General features: G+C 48.5%; 1 protein-coding gene across 5 annotated transcripts in view; it reads left to right on the forward strand.

Moving 5' to 3' along the window:
• The window catches only part of HIP1 (huntingtin interacting protein 1), a 156,564-nt gene that overhangs the window by 86,462 nt on the left and 50,243 nt on the right, over window positions 1-19,859 (forward strand). The window lies entirely within an intron of this gene.

Consider the following 19,859-nt stretch of genomic DNA (forward strand, 5'->3'; position numbering starts at 1 on the left):
GCTCTAGAGTGAGCAGGAATCTGAACTTGCATATTTTTCACTGGCAGATGTGGCTTTCCCCCTTCCCTTTCCAAAGTCTTGAGGAAGATTCAACAAGCGAACCATGAGCAGGTTTTGGATCTGCTAGCCTTATCCAGAGACCCCTCTGTTCATCCTCCCTCAGATTCCAGGTCACCTTTCATGTACTGATATTTCACCGAGAGCAGAAGTCTCTTCAGCAGGCTGCTTGCTTTGTGGGTACTTATTCGTTCAGTTCTCTTCATAGGTTGGAAAGTACCGTTTTGGGTCCAGGAAACCTTCCAGTTTGAAGAGGTGATATCCCAAGATTTGTCCATGCTTTAAAATGTTGATCCTGTTACTTGTCTGATCCAAGTTTTATCCTTGATTTACTTTTTATTTCTGCTGGGGCTGGGATGATCTCTGGCCACTGTCAGGGTCTGTCTGGCAGTTCCTGCAGCTTACCATGTTTCTGTACTGACTCCTCAATCTTCTTGCGTCCATGAGGGAAAGTTTCTAATGCGGTTGTGACATATTTATTCATCAGTTCATTACTTTGCTGCTTTATAAAGCATTCCCAGGCTGCTCTACTTTATACAAAGAAGCACATCAGCCCCATCGAGAAGCTCAGAGCTTGACTGGCACAAAGATGACTTAAAAGCCACCCTCGCCCCATCTCCTTGGGCTGCACTTAGACAGTCCCAGCTGGCATTTCTAGTGGCTTCAGCTACACTGTCAATGAAATCTGAGCCCTTCTGACTGAAACTCCCTAGAGAGGCCTAGACCAGGGATGGCCAATCTGTGGCTCCGGAACCACATGCGGCTCTCCAGAAGTTTCTGGGGCTGGAGCTACAGGCACCAACTTTCCAATGTGCCGGGGGGTGCTCACTGCTCAGCCCCTGGCTCTGCACATGCCCTGCCCCCACTCCACCCCTTCCTGCCCCCCCCCGAGCCTGACGTGCCCTCGCTCCTCCCTCTTCCCACCCCAGAGCCTCCTGCACACCAAGAAACAGCTGATCGGGAGGTGTGGGGAGGGAGGGGGAGGCGCTGATCAGCAGGACTGCCGGTGGGCGGGAGGTGCTGGGAGCTGAGGGGAGCTGATGCGGGGCTGTTGGCGTATTACCGTGGCTCTTTGGCAATGCACATTGGTAAATTCTGGCTCCTGCTCAGGTTGGCCACCCCTTGCCTAGACTGTTAGCAAGGACATGATGCCTTTGTGACTTCATCTTAAGTTTTTGTCCACTGTGGCCACAAAATCCCACCTAAATCATAGAATCATAGAATATAAGGGTTGGAAGGGACCCCAGAAGGTCATCTAGTCCAACCCCCTGCTCGAAGCAGGACCAATTCCCAGTTAAATCATCCCAGCCAGGGCTTTGTCAAGCCTGACCTTAAAAACCTCTAAGGAAGGAGATTCTACCACCTCCCTAGGTAACGCATTCCAGTGTTTCACCACCCTCTTAGTGAAAAAGTTTTTCCTAATATCCAATCTAAACCTCCCCCACTGCAGCTTGAGACCATTACTCCTCGTTCTGTCATCTGATACCATTGAGAACAGTCTAGAGCCATCCTCTTTGGAACCCCCTTTCAGGTAGTTGAAAGCAGCTATCAAATCAATCTGCTTTGCCTCCAGTCTTTTTTCCTAAGCCTCATGATGCATCAACAGAGGCCAGATTCTATAAGCTGGAGTAAGGACACTTGTTTATTACTTGGACAGAATCCAAGCCCTTCAGTAAATTGCATTGATCGTTTGTTGCATTTGAGAAATCTAATGGCCCTAACCATTTTGGTTCAGAGACTATCACAATGGATTAAATTGTGTATTCAGATTTATTAAGGTCTAGCGTCCATCTTTTATTATCTCTGTAACCCATCTCCTTTCCCTTCCATCACCTCTCAATTCACTGAGTGCTCTGATAACAACCATTGCCTTGAGTTCTCTTCCTGTCTGTATTCCCTCCTGATTTCTGTCCCTCCACACTCCACCAAAACTGTTCTCACTAAGGTCTCTAGAGACTTCTTCCTAACCAAAATTTCAGGGCCTTTACTTCATCCTCATCTTCCTGGACCTGTTTTCTGCATTTGAGACAGTCATTCAGATACTCCCTCTCAAAATCTTGTCCTCCATTTTTGTGGTGCCGTTCCTCCATGCAGTCCAGTCCAGTCTACTTACCAGAACCTGGACCTTGCCTGTGCAGATCCACACTGAATACCTTGCCTCTGCAGATCCACACTGAATACCTTCCTTCTTTGATACTACTATGATTGGGCTCTGCTGAGGTTAATAAGAATGTGACTGATGATTAGAAGGGAGAGTCTTTCTAGAATTCCTCAAGCGGGAAGGATGTGTGTGCTTCTTACTACTTTTTGGACGGCTGTTGGTCATTCTGTGGCTCACAGACAAAGCCCGCAAGTCTTACATGGCAGAGGCAATGTAAACAGAAATTTCGTATTACTGGTAAGTAACCTTACTTTTCCTGATGCTCAGTCCTAGGCTCAAACCTCTAGCCGTCATCTCTCGATATTGCCGTTGCTTCACATCCTCCTTAGAGTGACATTTACTGTAATCGCCATTATAACCGTTCATGGGGTGGATGAACAGGTCTGTTTCACGATTCACAGTGCTCACATCTTGCATTGTCTTTTCTGTTAAGACATATGGTGGTGATTGGTAGGTGAAAGATGAAATTAACCTTAGAAGTCAGTGATCTCTTCCCAAGCAGCATGACATCAGAACTGAAACCCCCTGATATCTTCTCCACAATCTCCAATATCATCTTATCACATTTTAGCTGCATGGGTTCTTCTTGCCATGCCCACCCAGTTGTTTGTTTTGGAGATCTTTACCTGGGGTAAGTTAAAATGCAATGACTGTACATGTCCCAGTTACAGTGCCCACCTCCCTCTGCAGTGTTTTTAAGATTCTGTTAAGCCCTGCAAACTTAATTGTATTTCTCGCTCTTGAGACATATATGCACACACACAATCATCATCTTCATATGGAGAGAGCAGGATTTGCCCTAAGTGAATCTGACTGGCAGTCTGTTCTGGCCCCCACCAGATACTTTCCAACACTTGCCACTGGTTTGGGGAGCCCTCTGCCCCAACTGGCATGAGGCAGAAGCACGAGCCATGTCCCAACTCTTCCAAAGTGCCGTCGTGGATGCTGAGTCACCAGCGAGAAGTGGGGACTGGGGATTGGAAGTGCTGTTTGAAAGCCAATGAGAATACAAGCACACTACTTCCCAGCCCTTCCCAAGACACAAGCCCCCAGTGTGTATGTCTGCCTGGCAGGATTCCTTTCAGAAATCTGCCTGAGCTGGACAGGGTCCTACCAATGGTGGGAAAAACACAGCAGCCAAAGGAAAGGTCAAAGCCCAAATACCTCTCAGGTGACCATGTTCCTCCTCTGTTGCCCCGTGACAGGAGGCACTTATCTCGCTTCTCTGTACCTGTCCTCCCAGTCCCCAATTTGCCTCTCCCTTTTTCTTCTCGCTCCTAAGCTGTGCTAGCAATAAGAGCTGGTACCACTAGAAGCATGAACGTTCTTCCCTTAATCAGATGGTGATCCAGCTGTTCCTGGAGCTTTAACTGCTGGGAGCAGGGCTCAAAGGGGGCCGCTCATAGCCACTCAGCGCTGGGGCTCTTTTGGAGGCTGCTATTTTTGTTCTCTGGAAGATCAATTTTCATTTGCATCTGCAGGCCTTATGATTGTGAAGTAAAGTTTCAGATTGTGAGTCAAGCATCAGCCGATGCAGTAATATCTGCGTGAGTCTTCAGGCAGCCTGAAACCATAGCTCTGAGAGACAGATGAGTGCCCCACTCATCTGAGTGGGATGTTCACTCTGAAACCTAATGCTGATTATTTACAGGTCAGCAGTATTCACTATTTCACTGCTGATCAAAGCAGGCAAGTTAGAAGAGGGACAATCGTATTATGAAGATCTACAGTGCGTGGCTTCTCATTATGCTGTCTCAAGTGCACAGAGCTTGGTTTCTGGGAGGGAGGGGCCTGGAAGAATACAATTTTTTTTTCATTTCCAAATTCATCCTGTGGCTGGGACCTGAGGAGAAATGGCCAGGAAAGAATGGTACCTTTTTGTGTCCCTCGCTATTGCTGTCTCTTCTTGGGGAGCAATTGTTACAACTTAAGTGGAAGGTTGTGAGTTATTTGTCATTTGCAACAGGCCTCTGTGGTCTGCTCTGGCTGCACATTCCTTCTTTCTCCATTTCCTTTCTGCTCACATTGTGTACAGGAACAGGGCTGTGCTCTTTTTGCTGCTACTGTATAAGGTCATCCTGGCTGTGCTGCTGAGCGCTCTCCTGCTTCATAAGAGTCTGCTCAGATGTTGCTTTGAGGAGAGAACTGCAGGCAGAGCAGAGCAGCTCTACTTTCCAAAGGATGAGGGTGGACACCCCCTTAGTACCAAAAGAGCACTCCACTCCCATTCATGTCGTTAATCATTCCAAGATTTATTCAGCACTCGATGGAGGAAAACCTTTTCTGAGACTGCGTTAACTTAGACAGCTGTGTGTGTGTGTGTGTGTGGTTTTGCCTTTTGCTGCTTATTAAAGAGGGAAACTTAAATCTGAGAAGTTGTCCTTTACACCTAAATAAAGAGAGAGCCCCTCCCAACACACACACACTTACTCACTCCTGCCCTTACTCCTAAATGTCCCTTCCACACCCAGTCCTACTTTACTCCTGTGTGATTAGAGAGAGACGGCTGTGTGGCCGTAACTGAACTGTCCTGTCTCCTTTTGTTTCACAGATTATCGTTTTACAGGGAACTCCTGTGAGACCATATCTCTCTCATAGCTTGGCTCCGGTGAGGCCGCTAATACTGTGGTGTGCCATGCAGCTTGGTTGAAAATGTTTTTCTGGGAGTTTGCATAAGCTTTAGCAAGCCATTTTTAGAAAAGAATTAAAGAGAAACGAGGAGCATTACTAAGAGGATTTGCCCTGGAACTTACTTAGTGTTTCCAAACCATTTACGATGGTGCAGGATTCCATAGTCGACGTTCATTTCCTTTTTGGAATGAAAGGAGACCTGAGAAATCTCCATGCAGCCACTGGCTAGACCGGAATAATTCTTTGCATAATGGTAGATTTTCAATTCAAAGTACACTAAGCTTGTAATTTTTGTGGGGTTGTGCCTGGCAGATTTGAGACCTCTCAGTGCTTGCATGTGTGTATGAGAGAGATCTATTTTAGGAATCCCACTGCAATTCTGCATTGTTTGTGATCCTGCTTGTGGCTCGAGGTCTTTGCTGTCACAGTAATGGATAGAGAGCTATTATGGTTGCTCCGAGTTTTGTCTCGTGTGTTTCCCATGCTGGATACCGATACATTTTGACCTTGCAGCCACGGTCCCCTGCTCCGTCCTGCTGTAATGATTGATTTGGATGTGTGTATCTTCCACGTGACCTGTATGTAGGGCTGGTTTCAGGCAATGGCCACCATGTTTTTACCTTTTTGTATAATTTTTATTTCGGCAGCATAGTTGGGTCACGGCTGCTTCCACACGCACTAGTTACTCCCTTCTCTGTCCCCCCAGCCAGCCAATCAGCCCCTCCATTCCCCACCATCTCGCCTGGCCACCAGAACCACTGGCGCTGATTGGCTGGAGAGAATGGAATGTTCCACGACATTTCCAGAAGGGGATTTCTGTCCATTCCACTACATGTATCATGTATGCAAATTCTGCAAGGTGCTGAGTACCTCTACTCCAACTGATGTGAATGGGATTTAAGGTTCTCAGCACCTGGCAGGCTTTGGTCCTCGGTAGTTTATACTATACACTGCTGGTAGAGTTAGTCTTACGGTTCGAGGCTGCCATGTTGTTCAGGTTGCCCTCACAGATCTGATGTCTAAACTACTCAAAAAAGGACGCGACAGAGCAAATGTAATGCTGATACACTAGAGGTTGGAGCAAGGCGGGGTGGGAGTCAGGACTCCTGGGTTCTCCCACTAGCCTGCTGTGTAACCCCGGGAATATCTCTTAGGCCAAAATTTTTAAGTGTCCACTAATTCTGATTCCTTCATTTTTGTGTCCAACATGTCGTAGGACTGATTCCCAAAAGTCAGTGCGGAGGCTCAGCTCTTTTGAAATCTCATAGGGAGGGGCTGAGGTTGTCAAACTATAGCAAAAGCAATTTACACAGAGAGAGAGAATACTGCTTCCACACACTATTTGTAACACACGCTAATGAAGTGGACAGGAAGCAAATGCACGCAAGTTTGACAAACCCAACAGCATGCTGGGCAGGTTCTACTCACACTGCACCAGGGCAAGGAGTTTTAGGCAAAATATTTCCTAGCCTGTTTCCTGCGACTTCCTGCCTGGACTCTTCACTGCAGGGTGGTGATTTCTACACCTGTAGCATTGACCATTCTTTATTCTGCTTCGGGTGTACCTACAGCTTTCGCAGTGCTGCTAGCACCCTGAGACCCCATGTACACTACAGGTATAAACAGAATCGGGGTCCTGCCTTGACTTGGGTAGAATAGTGTTAACAGTGCTGCTGTGTTCTGGGCCCAACAGTGAGCTCACACCGGACTATAACTCCGTTCTGGGGATTCTGTTAAGTTTTGATTACATTACAGCTCTTCACTATGCTGTAACCCTGTCCCTTGGCTCAGTTTTTATGCGTGTTGCATAAATGGAGCCTGAGTTACATGGGCTGATAAGATTTCTACTCTCTCTTCCCTTTCAGGGTTTCCGAGTTGTTTGCACCATTGCCTGAAAAGAGGAACTGATATGCAACGTCTCTCCTTCATAAAAGGGGGAGGCATGTAATGGTTATGAAAGCTGCCCCACTGCAGAGGAGCTGTTACCACCCAGTCTGCTGGGACTCTCAGGCACGTTACTGCAGTGTGGAGCAGATCTTTCACTTCCAGATTTCCCCCTGCAATGGTTTTCTCAGGAAGCTGACTGAGATTTTGTCCAGTTGTGCCAGGGTTCCTGTCCACATGCCAGAAGCTCATGATCCTGTTGTAAACATCCCACTAATAAAAGCACTGAGCAGCTCCAGTTCCATCCCAGTTCTGAGGGGCCTGTGAGCACTCAGAAAGACTTGGGCTTCCCAGACACCGGCACAAATGCTTCTCTGCATTAATGTCTAGTATTTAACAGCCCAGTCAGCAGAGATGCTCTCCCCAGAGAGCTCAGTCTGACACACATTTGGAGTTGTCCTGGAGAGTGAAGCATCTTCTAGCAAATATGACAGGATTAAAGCTGGAACAAGGAGCTTCCTGGTCCACAGAGCTAGGCAGGGAACTCTCCCAGAATGGAAGCAGTGGCTGTGAAGGGAGGTAGCCAGAGGAGCTGTACATCAATGAGCAAAGCAAGGCACCTTTCTGCCACTCCGCTCCACTGCCTTAGTTTTCAGGACATCCCTTCATCAGTCTTAGGAAAAGGTGCTACTGTGCGAGGGATTTATTCATGGTCTGGCAGTGCCTGAAATAGCCCCTTGCTCTTTGCAGTCTGGTAGCTTGCAATTGAAATGGCTGGCTGATGGCCTGTCAGTCAGGGAGTTGGGCGTGTGTCTAGTGAGAGGAGGCTTATTTTGCTTTTAAGACCGAACAGGATCTGCTATGAGATACCTCAGCCTTTTTTGACCTAGTTTTGCAGCACTAATCACTAGGGCTAGATTTGTACCACTGTTGCTAGCCGTGAGCACGGTGCTGTCCTTGGGCTACATCCTTTGAGATGCCCCTTCTGCCTGCTCCACAGCTAGCAACTGCAGCCCCTTTGCCTTCTCCCTGCAAGTGCCACAAGCATTGTCCAGAGGTGAAGCCTGCAGCAGTTAGGTGCCCTTTGGTCCTGTGGGCAGACAGCATTTTGAAATGTGTGTGCCTCTTGAACTTGGGTGGCTGCAATAAAACCGCTCTCCTCCCAAGCTCTGTAGCCCGAGATGTCCTCCCCATGGTCTCTGGTGGTGGTGCTTTGAGTTGGGATAAATTCTTTGCGACACTGGCAAATGCAGCTTTGTCGCTACCCCCACAACATTTAGCTCATTCCTCCTGCCAAGTGTCTGGCTTTGGAACTCTCCGAGGATGTGGCTAGAGTCTAGAAGGGAAGTACTGAGAAGAGATGAGTACTACTAATGTCCAGCAGTTTTGAGGGCCTCTGAATGCATTTGGCATCCAGTTGGGATGCTGTGCTGAATGGAAACCCGCAGTGTGTACAGGAGACAGCTGCAATGAAAGAGCAAATGTAGCCACAGCCTGACCGAAAGGAGCAGAATGCGTAAAGCCCGACGCACCAAAGCTCGTGACTCCATAGATAATTAAAGGCAGCGGGTATGTACATCATAGGGTTTAGCTTCACCTGAAGGTCAGAGTTCCACCAGTTTTTTATTGCCTTACATGATGTAATTGACTGCTTCTGCCAATGTTGGTCCCGTCTTTTTCTCCAGACTGAAGGCCTTTGCCTTCTGTCTCACCCTGAAATTAGATCTCTGGAGGGGAGATGATAGAAGTATGTAAAATAACGAAGGCCACATCATGGACCTTGCTTTGAAGCCTCAGATGCTGGTCGCTGTCAGAGAATCACTGGTCGTGCTGTGTTCAAACATCAGAGCATAAAACATTGTCCTCCTGGATCACGTTTGTTAGGAGTCACTTCAGAAGCTCCTGGTTCCCCCCAAGGCTTCTCCTCCAGGAGCTCTGTTGAAAGGTGCTGAAATTATATGGACTTCCACTTGTTCCCTTGCTTGCGTGAATCTGGTCGGGGGGGGGGGGGGGGAGGAGGAGAGGAAGTTGCCAATTCTGCATTGTTTTCCCCATATTGCTGATCTGTTAGGGGATCTTACTTTAAAGGAAAATTCTTTCGTAATTTAACAGGAAAACCCAGTGGGAACCCTGGAATTTTTAGCTTGGAATTTAGCTTCCAGAGAGGCCAATGCTCCAGGGACTTCGGTCTGTGATCTTGTACCAGCCATGGCCTTGGGGCTTTGCCAAGAGATTTGATGAGTGTGTGACTGTGCAGAATTCTGTCTGCACTTAGTGGACAGTTCCTGTGCCCTGCTTCCCCTAGGAATACACTCAGCATTTTCTTTGGTAGAGACACTATTTTGGGGGGATGTGAGAGGGGCTGGTGGGATAAAGCGTGCCTTCCTGTGTGTTGCTGCCGATAATTGCCTCTCCGGAACCAGCTTCATACAGAGCTGCTGGAGCAGGAAGTGCTTTACAATGCTGCTCTTTCAGGGGAGTGATGAACGGTCCCAGCCCCTTGCAGCTCCAGGAAACTCTTGGCCTTAAGAATGTGGCGTCCCATGCATGTTCTTCCTTAACCTTCCGGGAAAGAGCACGCCTCTTGAACTGCCTTAGAGGCGAGAAAAGGAGGCTCCCTGTGCCCCAGACTCCTTGGTTTTGCTTTCTGCAGCACGCAGCCAGAGAGACCTCATTCACCAAAGCGCAGCTGCACCGAGGAGTCCCTTTAGGTGAAGCTCTTTCAAAGTGATACTATGTCTGTTAGCTGTGCTTGTGGCCTCAGTCAGCCAGGAGCCCTAGCTAGCAGCATCACGCTTTCCAGCCACTGCTACTTGTGTTGCTGAGGAAATGAAAAAGAGTGCGCTGAACAGAGTTGGTGACTGGACAGCTTCACACTTAATCCCACTGGGTCAGAGAGAAACATACAGTACCCTAGATTTCCGTGCTCCAAGCAGCCCTAGTTCATAGTGCCCCTTTTGGATCAGGTAGCAGGATCGGGGAAGGGGGTGTTTTGGCATGACATTTAAATGACAAAGCCTGGTATGATTTTCCTTAAAACTTGCTGCCAACAGTAGCACATTGGCAACAACGAGATTACAGTACTGTGGTCTGGAGGCTGCAATCAGGGTTGAGATTTCACTCTAAACTCTATTTTCAGGTACTTGATTATTACCTTTTGGTCTGAAACTTCTCCTGCTCCTTCTCAGCCCAGTTTGAACTATTTTGGGGAGGGATGTGAAGAAACTCTGTTCAGCCATATTTGAGGGAGTGGAGCAGCTCTCTACCTCACTCCCGTCTGGTCCTACGCTCTGCCTTCTCCCCTCTTGAATACTTCTCTCTCATCTGCAACTGCATGCCTTTTTATCACGCTGCCCTGTACAGTTAAAGCACCATCCTCTTCCTGGGTGAAATTTGTCCTTGTGCCATTAGGAGTCCGTGGGAGCTGCAAGTCCTCCTCACCTTTGGAAATCTGGCTATTTATTTAGGTGCCTAGATATGGATTTATGAACCTTGCTTTAGGTTGACAAATGCCAGCCAGTAACACTTGCAGCTCAGAGCTTGGAACAAATGTGAAGTTTAATGATCACAAAATTAGATAAAGGCCCTTTTCTGTCTATTTGAATTAACCCAACCAAAACCCTGGGCACACTCTTACCTCACACTTCAGGGGAACATCAAGCGTGATCCACTCTTGCTGGCCCATCTCTGATTTGATTGGACAGCCTTAGATTTCACTCTCCAGTGGTCAGACCCAAACACCGGCTACTTTCCTTTGCAAAGTTGGTTTTATTTTCCTCATTCATCTTGGTGTTTTAAAAAAGAGAGAGCAAGAAAAGTAAATGCAAAAGCAGTGACTGCGAGGCTGGAACAGTCAGGTTGAAATTTCACATGCACTGAAGTCCAGTTCCTGCAGTGACAGAGCACACACCTGAAGTCTTCTGCTGCTAAACATAAAGCTCAGATCCTGCTGCTTGTGTTAGATGCAGGCAGTGAGCTGTCTGGGGTGGACCATTTGTGCCCCTTGTACCAGTGCAGGAGATACCTCTCCCGAGCTGCATGAGCTAATCCCTCACACTCAGTGTTGTATTACCCGTCGTTCTTGCATTTAATTTCTTTCTATAAATACACGTTAGATGCGTGGAAAGGGAAGAACAGTGTTTTAAAGGTGTCCCTTGACTCCAGCTGGACCCCACTACCTATGCTCTTCTTCCTCAGGGCATAAGCTGACTGCAAACTGAGCAGACTAGGAAGAAGTTTCTCCTATAGCAGGGGTGGGCAAACTTTTTGGCCTGAGGGCCACATCAGGGTTGCGAAAGGGTATGGAGGGCCGGGTAGGGAAGGCTGTGCCTCCCCAAACAGGCTGGCCCCCACCCCCTATCTGCCCCCTGACTGCCCCCCTCAGAACACCCTACCCATTCAACCCTCCCTGCTCCTTGGTCCCCTGACTGCCCCAACCCCTATCCACACCCCCGCCCCCTGACAGGCCCCCTGGGACCCCTGACCCATCCATCCCTCCGCTACTCCTTGTCCCCTGACCACCCCCTTCCAGGACCCCTGCCCCTAACCACCCCCCCAGGACCCCACACCATATCCAACCCTCCCTGCTCCCTGTCCCCTGACTGCCTCAACCCCTATCCACACCCCCGCCCCCTGACAGGCCCCCTGGAACCCCCAACCCATCCATCCCTCCCCTACTCCTTGTCCCCTGGCCACCCCCTTCCAGGACCCCCATCCCTAACTGCCCCCCCAGGACCTCAGCCCCTATCCAACCCCCCCCCCCCCAACTCCGTCTCCTGACATCCCCCCCCCCCCCCGAACCTCCACCCCATCCAACCACCTCCTGTCCCCTGACTGCCCCCCGGGACCTCCTGCCCATCCCTTTACCCTTACCAGGCCACTCAAAGCAGCAGGACAGGCTTATTGGAAAGCCTGAGAGGTGGGTGAGTGCAAGCTGCACTGCCTGCCGGGCTGTGGGGCAGGGGGAACAGCAGGGGAGGGGCCGGGCAGGAAGGTCCTGCGGGCCGGATGTGGCCCGCGGGCCGTAGTTTGCCCACCCTTGCCCTATAGCCAGGTTATTCCATAATTGTCCACTGCAGGGTTTCTTTAAGCTTTCTCTAAAGCATCTGGTGCCCTAGTGCGATCCAGTTTGGTGGTTCCTATGCTGACTAATTCCTTCCCATCACCTGTCCACTGAACTGCTCCAAAAGGAGCTCAGTGTAACTTAAGCGTGTTAACACTGAGCCACGCTGAAAGATGCTACAGGGAGGAATGGGTGGGTAGGCTATGGAGCCCATGAGGGGAGGCAGAAGGGAAAAGTGACCACATGGTAGAGGGCAAGGCATCCCTGGAGCTGGGCAGGTGCCTCTGAAGGATGTCTGAGTGGCTGCCCAGGTCCCACAAATGCTGCAGGTTTAAAAGCACCCTAAGCATTTTGACTCATGTATTGCATGGGGGAACTGGGTGACATTCTGTGACCTGTGTTCTACAGGAGGTCAGATGAGATGATCTAATGATCCCTTCTGGGTCTTAAAATCTACGAATCCGTGAATCTGTACAACCTTAAAAATCCTAAGCACCCTTTCTCCCAGGCTGGCTTGCTTGTCCTCCCTCGCTGAGGAGAATGGTCCTGATGAGCCACAGTTCACCTATGAGTGCATTACATGAGGTGCAAGAGGGAGGGAACCTTTGCACGGTGGTGGGGTGGGAGGCATTTCAACCCTAAAAGGAACTCCTTTGCAGTATTTGAGTAACTGTAAACTGTGGGTTAGACTGGAAACTGCTTCTCAGCTTCGACTGGAGCTTTTGCTGCCTGTAAATGCTAGGCTGTTGCAAGGGGCAGAGAGCTGTTTGCTGTGGGCAGCACTTGGTCCTATTGTACTTGTGCAGAAGGGTCTGTATGTCCGCTGTGCCTTGGGACATACATTTTGTGTAACTGCTAAAGCCCCCAGCACACTCTCCTCCCTCGCTTTCTGTTGTGATGAAGCCACAGTGGGCCATCCTGAAACTGAGGATGGTAGTAACATTCGGGGAGGACTGTAAGTACATCAGGAATTAGGAGGGAATTAGTCCCACCACTTTAATTGGCTGAGTCAGTAATTATCTCCTGAGTGTGCTGAGCCAGCCTGTTTCTCCCATTAATGTACTGTGAGGTTAATGGAGGCCAAATTTAGGCTGCTAGGTAAGAGATTGAAGTCCAGGACCTCCATGGTAGCATTTTCTGAAATGCTTCCAGTTCCATACGCAGGGCCAGTTAGACAGGCAAACTGTAGGGTCTCAATGCATGGAAGAGTCAATGGTGTAAGGAGGAAGGGTTTAGATTTATTAGGAACTGGGGAAACTTGTGGGAAAGGGGGAGTTTATACAGGAAGGATGGGCTCCACCTAAACTAAAATGGATCCGAATTACTGTCAGTTAAAATTAAAAAGGTTGTAGAGCAGTTTTTAAACTAAGGACTGGGGGAAAGCCAACAGGAGCATGTGGTTCAGACAGAGGCATCCCTTAGGGGAGGATCTATTAATGAAGATTCTCTATGTCCTAGTAAGGAGGAGAGGATGGAAGATGATAAAATACAGGTAAGATCTGATGAGAAACAGTCAAATGAAAAAGAGTTCCATTCAATTACATCATGTAATGGCAGACCGCTAAAAAGTGACAAGTTTTTAAAGTGCTTATATATAAATGCTAGAAGTCTAAATAATAAGATGGGTGAACTAGAGTGCCTCATATTAAATGAGGATATTGATATAATAGGCATCACAGAAACTTGATGGAATGAGGATAATCAATATGACACACAGTAATACCAGGGTACAAAATATATCGGAAGGATAGAACAGGTCATGCTGGTGGGGGAGTGGCACTATACGTGAAAGAAAGCATAGAATCAAATGAAGTAAAAACCTTAAATGAACCAAACTGTACCATGGAATATCTATGGATAGTAATTCCATGCTCGAATAATAAGAATATAGCAGTAGAGATATATTACTGACCACCTGACCAGGATGGTGATAGTGACTGTGAAATGCTCACGGAGATTAGAGAGGCTATAAAAATAAAAAAACTCAATAATAATGGGGGATTTCACCTATCCCCACATTCACTGGGTACATGTCACCTCAGGACAGGATGCAGAGATAAAGTTTCTTGACACCTTAAATGACTGCTTCTTGGAGCAGCTAATCCGGAACCCACAAGAGGGAAGGCAATTCTTGATTTAGTCCTAAATGGAACATAGGATCTGGTCCAAGAGGTGAATATAGCTGGACCACTTGGTAATAGTGACCATAATATAATTAAATTTAACATCCCTCTGGTGGGGAAAACACCACAGTGGCCCAACACTGTAGCGTTTAATTTCAGAAAGGGGGACTATACAAAAATGAGGAGGTTAGTTAAACAGAAATTAAAAGATACAGCTCCACAAGTGAAATCCCTGCAAGCTGCATGGAACATTTTTAAAGACACCATAATAGAGGCTCAAAGTATACCCCAAATTAAAAAACATAGTAAGAGAACCAAAGAACTGCCAATGTAGCTAAACAACAAAGTAAAAGAAGCAGTGAGAGGCAAAAAAGCATCCTTTAAAAAGGGGAAGTTAAATCCTAGTGAGGAAAATAGAAAGGAGCATAAACTCTGGCAAATGAAGTGCAAAAATATAATTAGGAAGGCCATAAAAGAATTTGAAGAACAGCTAGCCAAAGACTCAAAAAGTATTAGCAAAAATTTTTTTAAGTACATCAGAAGCAGGAAGCCTGCTAAACAACCCGTGGGGCCACTGGACGATCGAAATGCTAAGGGAGCACTCAAGGACGATAAGGCCATTGTGGAGAAACTAAATTAATTTTTTGTATTGGTTTTCACGGCTGAGGATGTGAGGGAGATTCCCAAACCTGAGCTATTCTTTTTAGGTGACAAATCTGAGGAACTGTCCCAGATTGAGGTATCATTAGAGGAGGTTTTGGAACAAATTGATAAACTAAATAGTAATACGTCACCAGGACCAGATGGTATTCACCCAAGAGTTCTGAAGGAACTCAGATGTGAAATTGCAGAACTACTAACTGTAGTCTGCATCCTACCATTTAAATCGGCTTCTGTACCAAATGACTGGAGGATAGCTAATGTGATGCCAATTTTTAAAAAGGGCTCCAGAGGTGATCCCGGCAATTACAGGCCAGTAAGCCTGACTTCAGTACCAGGCAAACTGGTTGAACAAAATTGTTAAACACATAGATGAACATAATTTGTTGAGGAAAAAGTCAACAAGGTTTTTGTAACGGGAAATCATGCCTCACCAATCTACTAGAATTCTTTGAGGGGGGTCAATAAGCATGTGGACAAGGGGGATTCAGTGGATATAGTGTACTTAGATTTTCAGAAAGCCTTTGACAGGGTCCCTCACCAACGGTTCTTAAACAAAGTAAGCTGTCATGGGGTAAGAGGAATGGTCCTCTCATGGATTGGTAACTGGTTAAAAGATAGGAAACAAAGGGTAGGACTAAATGGTCAGTTTTCAGAATGGAGAGAGGTAAATAGTGGTGTCCCCCAGGGGTCTGTATTGGGACCATTCATATTCAACATATTCATAAATGACCTGGAAAAAGGGTTAAACAGTGAGGTGGCAAAATTTGCAGATGGTACAAAACTACTCAAGATAGTTAAGTCCCAGGCAGACTGCAAAGAGCTACAAAGGGATCTCACAAAACTGGGTGACTGGGCAACAGAATGGCAGATGAAATTCAGTGTTGATAAATGCAAAGTAATGCACATTGGAAAACATCATCCCAACTCTACATATACAACGATGGGGTCTAAATTAGCTGTTACCGCTCAAGAAAGATCTTGGAGTCATTGTGGATTGTTCTCTGAAACAGCCACTCAATGTGCAGTGGCCGTCAAAAAAGCCAACAGAATGTTGGGAAGCATTAAGAAAGGGATAGATAATAAGACAGAAGATATCATATTGCCTCTATATAAATCCATGGTACATGCACACCTTGAATACTGCGTGCAGATGGGGTCGCCCCATCCCAAGAAAGATATAATGGAATTGGAAAAGGTTCAGAAAAAGGCAATAAAAATGATTAGGAGTATGGAATGGCTTCCGTATGAGGAGAGATTAATAGGACTGGGACTTTTCAGCTTGGAAAAGAGATGGCTAAGGGGGGGTATGATAGAGGTCTATAAAATCATGACTGGTGTGGAAAAAGTAAATAAAGAAGTGTTATTTACTCCTTTTCATAACACAAGAACTAGGGATCACCAAATGAAATTAATAGGCATTAGGTTTAAAATAAACAAAAGGAAGTATTTTTTTCACACAATGCACAGTCAACCTGTGGAACTCTTTGCCAGAGTATGTTGTGAAGGCCAAGACTATAACAGAGTTCAAAAAAGAACTAGATAAATTCATGGAGGATAGGTCCATCAATGGCTATTAGCCAGAATGGGCAGAGATGGTGTCTCTAGCCTCTGTTCCCCAGAAATGGGCTTAAATTGCAGCAAGGGCAGTTTAGGTTGAACATGAGGAAAAGCTTCCTAACTCTCAGAGTGGTTAAGCACTGGAATAAATTGCCTAGGGAAGTTGTGGAATCTCTATCATTGGGGATTTTTAAGAGCAGGTTGGACAAACACCTGTCAGGGATGGTCTAGATAATACTTAGTCCTGCCTTGAGTGCAGGGGACTGGACTAGATGACCTCTCGAGGTCCCTTCCACTTCAGTGATTCTATGAATGGATGACAGGAGATGAATCACCTGATGATTCCCTGTTCTGTTCATTCCCTCTGGGGCACCTGGCGTTGGCCACTGTCGGAAGACAGGACACTGGGCTCGATGGACCTTTGATCTGATCTAGTGTGGCCATTCCTATGTTCTTAGGTACTGTGGCCCCTCTGCAGCTGCGTTTATCTGGCGCTCTACAACTTCAAAGAGCCGTACTGGGCTGCATGCCAGTGGCACCAATGTAACTAAGTGGGTTTCTAAATCAGTTTAGTTAAATCAGTGCAAGTCCCTCTGTGAAAATGGTGAAATCAATTTGAGCAGCTTTGAAACTAATTTAATTAGAAACTGATTTAATTAAATCCAGTGTAGTTTTGCTGTGTAGACTGGGCATGAACCTCGCAGCCTCCTGTGAGATAGGTCAAGATCCTGGAAACAGGCCCAGAGAGGGGACATGATGTGTGTGTGGCCATGCTGTTAATCAGCAGCAGAGCAGGGATAAGGACCCAGGGGTCCTGACACCCAGGCTCACTATAATACTTCTCACTAGCGCAGCTGAGCCAGTGTGGAATCCCCTCCTCTGACTCTCTGGAAGCAGATCCTCCCAGGGTTCGCAGGCTGATCTTGCCTATGATGTCATTGAGAAGCTCATCTTCCCTGGGGTGGGCTCAGGGTGCTGTGGGCACCTCCAGACTAGAGTGAACTCTGCACTGCACTCCCTGGTCCTGCGAGGGAGGACGTACTGTAGCTATTGCTTGAGGGGCAAGTACCATGGCAGCCCCTCGGTGTTTAGTTCCCGGAGCGCTGTGGCTGCTGCAGGAGAGCTCTGTGCCCTGCCCTGCACGGTTCCTGCTGGGCTGTGGATCAGATTCTTCTTAGCGTATGTGCAGCGCGCCTCAGGCTTCATCACCGAATTTGGTCCAGTGGTTGGATCACTAGCTTTCCTGGCTTGGGCCGGGGAGTACGACATGAACACTGATCCATGGCCCCCTGGAGCAGATTCGTCCATGCTTAACAGTGCTAGCAGTGTGGTGAGGCACAAGGTCTTCAGGCAGCCTGTGGTTTGGAGACCACATGGAGCAGGGCAGAGCTGGGGCTGTTGAACTGAGAATCCTCCCTGGACAGGGGTGATGCTGCGTTGGGGGACAGCTGAATCCAGAAGGAATGTGCCCCTCTCCCTGTTGTTTCACTGCATGTACCTGGAGAAGGATGCAAAATCCCAGTCCGTGCTGCCCATTTGGTATAGCGTTAGGACTGTGCTGTTCCCCAGCAGGTGCATCTGCCCAGTACAAGCTGGGTCCCGTTAGCGGGCAGGGATGGGCAGGCCCAAGCAGTGTCTTGGCTGCATTCCTCGAGGCTGGGGTGGTCACTGGGGAGAAGCACTGCCTTTGCGTGTGGAAGCTCTCCCAAGGTCGGGGAGTTTCTTCTGGCAGCTGGGGCTGTGAGGAGGGCAGGGCTCGAGCAGGGAGGCTGCCAACTTATCCTGCTTTAAATCCCTCCTGTAAAGCTCACCTCCTCTGACAGATCACTCCAGTCGGGCCTTGGCTGGGTATGTGGCAAACTGAGACCTCAGCTTTGCTGCCAAATTCCGCTGGGCTGATCGCAACCACAGCCTCCTGCCTCACCCCCTTGTCGGATTCCCCCAGGGGTTGTGGCTTGTCTGACATGCAAATTGGAAGCTCTCTGGGGCAGGAACTGGCTTATTCATCACATCTGTAGAGCCTCTAGCACAGTGGGGCTCTGGTCCTCGATTGGGGTTCCCAAGCACTACTGTAATATAACTGACAGGAGGCAGGTGGAAGCATGTGGCAGACATGTCTGATCGCAGCTGTATCTCCTCAGAGAGCCCCTGCTGCCTCTTGGGACATGTCTGCAGGTCTAATGGCTATTACCCTACCAGCCTCAGGGGCTGCTCCCCAGGGCCGGTCAGCAAGCCCTTCCTTGCACAGCTAGGGGATAGAGCAGTGAAACTGATTTGTGGAGACTCTGGAGGGAGCCAATAAAGGGTCGAGCCAAAGCTGGATCTGGGCTCTTGGCCTCTGGAAGACAGCAGCAGAGGATCAAGGACTAATTCAGGCCCCTGTGGAAGGCCCAAAGAGGGAAAATGTGGGAAGGGTGTAAGTGCTTAGGAGAGGATCTGCCCAGACTGCAGGAGAGGTGGGACCGTGTGAAGGAAAGAGGAACTTGAACTGACTAACCAAACCCATTCCTCTGTCAGGAGAGGTTCCCTCTTCATCTGCTGTGGGAGCCCTGCCCCTGGAGTGGAATCAATCCCTGAGAGAGAGCACTGGGGTTAAGTGGGACCTGCCAGATCTCTGCTCTCTGAGTCCCCTGCCCTGGGGACCCTTGTTGGACTGGGTCTGGCTCAGACTTCAAAGCACTGCCCTGTCTTGGTTTTGTGTGCGGGGCTCTTCCTCACCACAGGGGCAGGGAGTTTTCAGATTTAGAAGTGGAGAAGTCCAGCAGGCTGTTGCGGGGCCCTCTGAGCTTAGAGAAATGTGGTGGATCAGGAGGAGAGTGTCAGTCAGACAGGTGGCCCCTGCTGCTGCTCCCTCTCCGTCCCTTGGGTCTCCCTGGTTTGGGGAGATTGCCACAGGTGAGCAGTGTGTGGAGGAGGGGACTTTGCCCAGTTTTTTGTGGGTTTATCTGCTTCCCTGTGCAGGCTTGGGTGGAAGCTGAGCGACAGCATCACCATTGGCTCCCCTCCTTGGCCCTCTTTGGGAAGGTTAACAGGGTAGTTCCTGCCCTGCCTCATCTCCCAGTGCATAGTGGACAACCCGTGGCCAGGAGCTGGGTTTTCTCCTCCATCCCTGTCCCAGGCTCCATTACCCCACAGTTCTCCTTTTGCATTTTGAAGCCTACATTGCCAGCACTAGAGAACTAGCCTGTCTCCTCCTAAATGTGCCGTGGGATCCGAGGGCTGCGTTCCCTGTGTGTCCCACCTGGAATAGGACTGGGCCGTTGCTATCCTTTGCAGCTGCCCTCTGCATTTGACACCAACAGCATGGTGACTCCCAACCACACCATGAGCCAGAGTGCGCTGGCTCCATGACCATTGTCCAAGGGCAGGGAAGTGGGTCTGACTGGCTTCATTTCCCTTTGCCCTTCCCTTGCTGCAGAGGGGCAGGTGGTGGTGGAGGGGATTATCCTTTGTAGTCTGCTTAATTGCCTCATTATTGTGCTGAGCAAACAAATCCTGGCATCAGCTGAGCGTGGCCGCTCCTAGAAATGCATTCGGGAGTTGGCAGAGTCCAGCTGGCATGGGAGAGCAGCCTCGTCCATAGACAGGCGCCTGGATCGATACCAACCATCAACAGGTGCAGGAAGTGAAGGGAGCTGTGTACGTGGCCGTGGGAGGATATGAATCAGCCTGTGACCCTGACCACCCCCCATGCCCTTCACAGCTAATGCACACATACCCC

This window comes from Caretta caretta, chromosome 17, assembly GCF_965140235.1.
Source record: "Caretta caretta isolate rCarCar2 chromosome 17, rCarCar1.hap1, whole genome shotgun sequence".
NCBI lineage: Eukaryota > Metazoa > Chordata > Testudines > Cheloniidae > Caretta > Caretta caretta.